This window comes from Triticum aestivum, chromosome 2A (genome assembly GCF_018294505.1).
Source record: "Triticum aestivum cultivar Chinese Spring chromosome 2A, IWGSC CS RefSeq v2.1, whole genome shotgun sequence".
Lineage (NCBI taxonomy): Eukaryota > Viridiplantae > Streptophyta > Magnoliopsida > Poales > Poaceae > Triticum > Triticum aestivum.
This window is the reverse complement of record NC_057797.1, coordinates 189967910-189976539: the sequence shown is the minus strand read 5'-3', so window position 1 is coordinate 189976539 and position 8630 is coordinate 189967910.

Genomic DNA, 8630 nt, shown 5'->3' with positions numbered 1-8630 from the left:
AGGCATTACCGACAGTGTATCAGGAGTGCCAAAAGGGGCCTGGGGGTCCACCGAGGGATCCACCTGCCCCCCGAGGCCCACATGGGCTATAGGGGGGCGCCTTGGCCTATATGGGCCAGGGGCACCAGCCCCAATCGGCCAATGTGCCAAGGAGAGGTGGAGGAGGAAGAGTCCTAAGGGGGAAGGCACCCCCTAGGTGCCTTGGGAGGGAGGACTCCTCCCTTGGCCGCCTCCCCTCCTTGGAGGAGGGGCTAGGGTTGTGCCCTAGCCCTCCCCCTTGACTCCTATATATAGTGAGGGAGAGGTTGGACTGAACACACCAATTCCCATGCCCCGGCGGCAGCCCTACCTCTCTCATAACTTCGTTTTCTCCTCAAATTGGTTCCGACAGCGTTTGGCAAAGCCCTGCCAGCACTGCACCACCACCATATCCACCACACCATCATGTTGTTTGAAATCCCATCTACTTCACCTCTCTTGCTTGCTGGGTCAAGAAGGAGGAGACGTCACTGAGTTGCATGTGTGCTGAACATGGAGGCGTATGTTTGGTACTTCATCGGATTGGATCGCGATTGGATCGTGAAGAGTACGACTACATCAACCGTGTTATATATGCTTCCGCTTTCAGTCTACAAGGGTATGTAGACACACTCCCCTCACATTGATGTGCATATCCTAGATTAGATATTGGGTGTTCATAGGAATATTTTTGATTTTCATGCTTTGTACCCCATCATAAAGATGGATCTTTAAGAATGTGTGTTGATTGTAGACATATTAACCACATTACCGTCAGGTATGGGCACCCCATACCTTGGCTTGGTGATATGGTTGATGAACTTAGTGGAGCCACCATCTTTTCTAAAATTGACTTGCGAAGTGGCTACCACGAAATTAGAATGAGAGAGGGTGATGAATGGAAAACTTCTTTCAAAACAAAATTTGTTTTTGTATGAGTGGTTAGTTATGCCACTTGGATTGATAAATGCACCTAATACCTTCATGAGATTAATGTTTCATGTGCTTAGAATGTTCATTGGCAAGTTTTTTGTTGTTTACTTTGATGACATCCTGATGTGCTTGATGTCCTAAGAGAGGAGAGATTATATGCTAACAAGGAAAAATGCACATTTTGCATGGACAAAGTTGTGTTTATTGGATTTGTTATTTCAGCTCAAGGTGTGGAGGTAGATGAGGAAAAGGTCAAAGCCATCTGTGAGTGGATGCCTCCACAAAATGTAAGTCAAGTATGAAGCTTCCTTAGGCTTGTTGTTTTCTACCGTCGGTTTGTGAAGGACTTCAACACCATTGCTGCCCCCATGAATGAGCTAACAAAGAAAGATGTGCAGTTCCCTTCAAGTGGGCAAATGCACAAGAGAAGGCCATCCAAGAGCTGAAAGAAAAATTAACATCTGCACCACTGCTTGCACTACCCAACTTTGGTAAGACTTTTGAAATTGAATGTGATGCAAGTCGTGTTGGTATTGCAGGAGTACTAATGCAAGAAGGTAGGCCTATTAAAAAATTTAGTGAGAAGCTAAGTGGTCCAATTCTAGATTATTCATTTTATGACAAGGAATTATATGCACTTCTGAGATCGTTGGAAACATGGAAACATTATTTGTGGCCTAAAGAATTTGTGATACATCCTGACCATGAATCTTTAAAGCACCTTTGGGGTCAACTAAAACTAAAACGTAGACATGAAAAACGGAGTGAATTCATAGAATCTTTTCCCTATATTGTCAAGTAAAGAAAGGAAAAGATAATGTTGTTGTCGATGCTTTGTCTAGATGCCATATTTTACTGTCACAACTTGATACTAAAATTCTTGGGTTGCAAAGCATCGAAGAATTGTATGTCAATGACCCATATTTTGCTGAACCACACTCAAAGTGTAGTGAGGGAAAAGGTTGGGAAAAGTTTCACCTGCATGACAGATTCTTGTTTTGAGCTAACAAAATTGTGCATCCCAGGTTGTTCTGTTTGTTTTTGCTTTTGCAGGAGGCTCATGCTAGTCGTCTCATGGGACATTTTGTAGTAAATAAAACAAAGATTGTGTTGATTAACCATTTCTTTGGCCAAGGATGAGATGTGATGTTGAGCGCTATGTGCTACGTTGTGAGATCTGTCGCAAAGCTAAGTCACGTTTAAACCTTCATGGACTTTATACGCCTTTATCAATTCCTAGTACACCTTGGGAAGATATTTCTATGGATTTTGTTATTGGATTACCACGCACTCAGAGGGAGAGTGATTCGGGTTTTTGTGGTGGTTGATAGGTTTAGCAAGATGGCTCATTTTATCCCATGTCGTAAGAGCGATGATGCTTCAGACATTGTTGATTTGTTTTTAGGGAAGTCATGCGACTACATGGAGTACCACGCACTATTGTTTCAGATCGTGACACCAAGTTTTTGAGCTATTTTTGGAAAACATTGTGGGCAAAGCTTCTCATTTTCACTACATGCACCCACAAATGGAAGGACAAACTAAAGTTGTCAACCGCGCACTATCCATGATGCTAAGATCGGTTTTAAAGAACGATTTGAAGATGTGTGAAGAGTATCTCCCCGACATGGAGTTTGCATACAGCAGGGTGGTACATTCAACTACTAAATTTTGTCTTTTGAAATTGTTTATGGTTTCAGGCCTACTGCTCCCATAAATCTTTTGCCTTTACCATTGAAGGAGCGAATTAATCTTGATGCAAGTAAGCGTGATGATGTCATGAAGAAAATTCATGAGAATACCAAGGAAAATATTGAGAAGATGACTGAACAATACGTAAAACAAGCAAATAAGGGAAGAAAGAAGGTGTTGTTCGACGAAGGTGATCTTGTGTGGGTACACCTATGGAAGGATCGTTTCTCGGATCAACACAAATGCAAGTTGCAGCCATGCGGAGATGGTCCATTCAAAGTGTGTGCCAAGATCAATGACAATGCCTACAAGATTGACCTTTCGATGAATTATGGTGTTAGTACAACTTTCAGTGTGTCCAACCTCTCTCCATACTTTTAACCATCAGAGTCGAGGACGACTCCTTTTCAAGAGGGGGTGATGATGAGGACACCACAACCATCGACAAGTCTCCAACAATTATATGTCCAATCACAAGAAGTCGCGCCAAACTAATAAGTGACCATGTGAACTCTAACTTAAGTTTACCTTGTAACCTTGGTGACACAACTATGATTTCATACCCATTGTTGTTGGTTGAAGTTAGGTATCACATGTAAGAAATCCAACAACCTATGAGCTCTTTAAGCAACCGGTTTGGAGAAAACAAGTTTCAAGTGAAGCCAATGCTGTCAGTTTTTTCCTTTGATATTCCGTTGTGTCGAACCCATTTGGAGGAGAGACGGGGCCATAGGGGTATATCATCAGAAGCTACAACAAATTTACTTTCCAATGCAAAAAACCTGACATCATTTGGAGTTGTGAGTCGAAAGTTCTAGTCATTCTAGTGGAAGGTGTCCACGCTGTCAAGGCTTCACGAATTTCTGAGGAGCTTTCCAACAACTTCCAAAGTCGACTGCTTATTCCCCAAAGAATCCATGCAAACTATTTACTTTTGAATCCTTTTCACACCTAGCTAAGGGGGGTTGTCCCTACTATAAAACCCCATCTCCCCCATCCTTTTAGAAACCTTTCGTCAAACCATTCTGCTACAAGCTTATGCAGCAAGACTGCTCGAGATCCGAGAGATCTTTACTACCTTTGCTCTTGTGAGTTCATCTAGATTTGCGAGAAGGAGCCTACGGTTCCCCCTAATTCATGCTATACAGTTTCTGCCGATTTATGTGGGTTAGTCCCAGTTTGTGGTTCTACGATTGTTCGGACAGCGGGTTGGAGTTCCTTGTAGCTCCAGTTAGCCATCCCCAATGTACGGGTTGCATCCAACCTTAGCAGGTGTGAAGCTAGTTATCCCGACTTCTTGGAGCTAGTAATTGTCCCCGATTCGATCCTACGACGCGAAGATCGGGCCACCCTCGGGCGTGAACCTGTTCATCAGGTTTGCACCTATCAGGCTCCTGGAAAAAATGACACGTTCCCACCACGGGCATGCCATGGTAGTCGTGCACGACCGCCCCCATTGCCACTGAAACCATCGGGCTTCGCCATTGCGGCAATATTCAACTTGATCTAGCCTAGGTCAAGGGGAGGCCATAGATCCGACACTTGTACCGAGTTTGTAGCCACCGAAGGAGCATGAGCTTCACCCCAAACCGCAAGCAACTACCATACATGGTAAACTTGCATGCTAGGATCTTCAATAAGTTTCCCAGTCCGCGTTGCATTGCGACCAATCTACTCGAATAGCTGGTATCCCCAGATATTAAGAATGGAGAAGATTTTCAGTGAGTTATGGCACGTATTTTATTCTTATCTTCTAGAGAAATGTTTTACCGTTTAAGCCCAACCCATAGTATAGTTCTTTTATACCCGTTAATTTCATTATTCAAAGAAATTCCTTTTCAGTGAAATAAGAACCATGTAATGCTTTTAATCTGGTCACCTGGACAACTTAATTGGTTAATGTTATGCCTAGTATCTTTTGACATATGTAATGTGGGGACAAAGATTAGTGACTCTTGCTAGGGATTCTGGAGGCAACATGCCTCTGATTGTATGCAATTCACTATTTTGCTTTTGGGTTCTTGCTATTGTGTTTTAAGTTGTCTCCTGATACATTCAAGGATTTCTTACTTTCAATTTTAGATGATATCTTTCATACAACTGAGTAGTCTTGGTTATACCTCGTTAAGTTTCGATGGCTCCCCCATCCATCCCCTCCACCACCTCTCTGGCGACTCCTAGGGCGACTCCACCAGCGATCCATGGCGCTCCAACCTTGTGAATCCCTCCAACCAAGATGGTGCCCCCTCTCCTGGATCTTTCTCCGGGAGTGGAAATTGCCAACAAGGTTAGAGCCAGATTCTCCACTTCTGTTCATTGCCTCGATCCCAACCACGCTTTCCATCTGGTGGTCTCTTTTAGCCATTCTTCCTTCCTCCTAAATGTTGAACATGTTGGCTTAGCCCTAGAGGCTTGCATTGGGGGTCTCCATCCCACCTCAATGTTTCTCTCATCCGTGGACAAGTTTTTAAATTCTCTGTTATATCAAAGGCGGTTGGATTTATGATCTATCGCTTAAGATCTTTTTGATGCCCCAGTTTTTCATGTCATTTTTGTTGGGGAACGTAGTAATTTCAAAAAAATTCCTACGCACACGCAAGATCATGGTGATGCATAGCAACGAGAGGGGAGAGTGTGATCTACGTACCCTTGTAGACCGACAGCGGAAGCGTTAGCACAACGCGGTTGATGTAGTCATACGTCTTCATGGCCCGACCTATCAAGCACCGAAACTACGGCACCTCCGAGTTTTAGCACACGTTCAGCTCGATGACGATCCCCGGACTCCGATCCAACAAAGTGTCAGGGAAGAGTTCCGTCAGCACGACGGCGTGGTGACGATCTTGATGCACTACTGTCGCAGGGCTTCGCCTAAGCACCGCTACAATATTATCGAGGATTATCGTGGAAGGGGGCACCGCACACGGCTAAGAATATGATCACGTGGATCAACTTGTGTGTCTAGGGGTGCCCCCTGCCCCCGTATATAAAGGAGCAAGGGGAGGAGGCCGGCCGGCCCTATAGGCGCGCCAAGGAGGAGTCCTCCTCCTAGTAGGAGTAGGACTCCTACTAGGAGGGGGAAGGAAGTGGGGAAGGAGAAAGAAAGGGGGGCGCTGCCCCCCCCCCCCCTCTCCTAGTCCAATTCGGACCAGGGGGGAGGAGGCGCGCGGCCCACCCTTGCTGCCCCTCTCTCTCTCCACTAAGGCCCATATGGCCCATTACTTCTCCCGGTAGGGTTCCGGTAACCCTCCGGCTCTCCGGTTTTCTCCGAAATCACCCGGAACACATCCGATGTCCGAATATAGCCGTCCAATATATTAATCTTTATGTCTCGACCATTTCGAGACTCCTCGTTATGTCCGTGATCACATCTGGGACTCCGAACTAACTTCGGTACATCAAAACTCATAAACTCATAATATAACTGTCATCGAAACCTTAAGCGTGCGGACCCTACGGGTTCGAGAACAATGTAGACATGACCGAGACACGTCTCCGGTCAATAACCAATAGCGGAACCTGGATGCTCATATTGGCTCCTACATATTCTACGAAGATCTTTATTGGTCAGACCGCATAACAACACACGTTGTTCCCTTTGTCATCGGTATGTTACTTGCCCGAGATTCGATCGTTGGTATCTCAATACCTAGTTCAATCTCGTTACCGGCAAGTCTCTTTACTCGTTTCGTAATACATCATCTCGCAACTAACTCATTAGTTGCAATGCTTGCAAGGCTTATGTGATGTGCATTACCGAGAGGGCCCAGAGATACCTCTCCGACAATCGGAGTGACAAATCCTAATCTTGAAATACGCCAACCCAACATGTACCTTTGGAGACACCTGTAGAGCTCCTTTATAATCACCCAGTTACGTTGTGACGTTTGGTAGCACACAAAGTGTTCCTCCGGCAAACGGGAGTTGCATAATCTCATAGTCGTAGGAACATGTATAAGTCATGAAGAAAGCAATAGCAACATACTAAACGATCGGGTGCTAAGCTAATGGAATGGGTCATGTCAATCACATCATTCTCCTAATAATGTGATCCCGTTAATCAAATGACAACACATGTCTATGGTTAGGAAACATAACCATCTTTGATTAATGAGCTAGTCAAGTAGAGGCATACTAGTGACGTTTGGTTTGTCTATGTATTCACACAAGTATTATGTTTCCGGATAATACAATTCTAGCATGAATAATAAACATTTATCATGATATAAGGAAATAAAAATAATAACATTATTATTGCCTCTAGGGCATATTTCCTTCAATTTTCACCTTTGGGGTTTTGGTGGACCATCATGGATTAGAGAATACAATATATGGCTTTACGAGCTAGAGCACGAATGGACTACGGTCTCTAGATCCCCTCCAGGTCATCTCACCGGTGCAAATTCTGTTCCCATCGGCGCACGGCGACCACCCAACCCATCATCATGCTCAACTCCGGCTGCCATCAACAATACCCCGTCATCATCGGATCACGAGCCAACGGCGAGCGGGATTATCTCCCTTCAAAATTCTATCCCCAGAGACCCAACTTCGAGGCCTCCCGAAACATCACATCCCACCACCACCCCTCTTCTGACTGGAGCCCAGCCCACTTCCATCACCAACCCTCGACCCAATCAAGCCCACCGCACCAAACGAGGCCCACCTGGCCATCAACAGACTCCTCTTTTATCTTTCTGCGGTAAATGCTTATCATCTAGACACCTACGTATCGACTGCAAAAATCAATTTAGATGCCGATCTTGTTATCGTTACGGGCATATATCCCATTTCTGTTTATTATCCAAAAACAAAACCCTCGTCTATCGGGTCCAATCCCACCAAACTCCCCCTCACCCCCACACCCGTACCCGATAACCCTCGTGATGACTCGTCTCCCCAAAACCCCACCCCTCCCCCTCTATTCGACCGCCAAGCCTGCCAAACCCCCTGTTCTCCATTACACCCCTGCTCTCCTCCGTTGTGCTTCTCCATTGTCGCCCCAACTTCCTTTGCCACCATGGCCACCTACCCATGCGACCCCCTCCCACTCCTTCCCCCAGGCACTGCCATCATCGAAGCCCATGGAAACCGCCGTTGTCGATCCTTCTACTACCTTGGCGGAGAAGCTCTGGTCCAATCAGGGGATTGGGCCATCATCTCCCTCGCCCCACCTCCGGATCCCAACCAGTTCGACACGGACGCCGTGCTCATTTGTCACTATCTTGACCATGAGCGTGGTTTCCGCATTGCTGAAATATCAAGGTGCGGCATGGGAGCCGCTCTCGTCCGCTTCCAGCATGCCTGCGACATCGACACTGCTATCGCCAACAGTCCCTACTTCGTAGGTGACTCGACACTGCATGTTACCCGTCATGACTGAGGTATAAACTATCGAGACTGCACCTTCTCCCATGATGTTTGGATCATGATGGTCAATTTCCCTCTTGAGGCATGAAGACCAGACAAAGTCCGTGAATCTGTCAGTGGGTTTGCCAAGTTTTTAGTTTGGAATAGAGATTTGTCCAATAGAGCTCGTATATTGGTCAAGATTAGAGTGTCTGATCTTTTGGAAATACCTGTCAGTCATATCATATGTGAAAGCCTAGATGATTATGGCCATGGGCAGTCTTGGACTAGTGCTGTGTATATTTTGTCATCTGAACTCCTTGGTGCTATGGGTGGCGATGGAGGCCCGATCCCACCTGACGGTGTCTTGCACCCCATGCCTCATGCTCCATTTGGTGGTATATGGCACGATGCCGATTTTGTCCACAATGAAAACCCGCATGCTGCGCCTGCAGCCCACCATGCTCCTGAAGGTGATCAAGAGGACATACCCATGGTTTACACCCCACCCCAAGACCCAGAGATTGCTCATCAGGATCAGCCGCTTCAACCTGCAATTGAAGCTACTGATGCATTTTTTGCTCTGCATGACATGATGTCAAAAATTATCTCCACTGCATCGGATGTTCATGAGATGC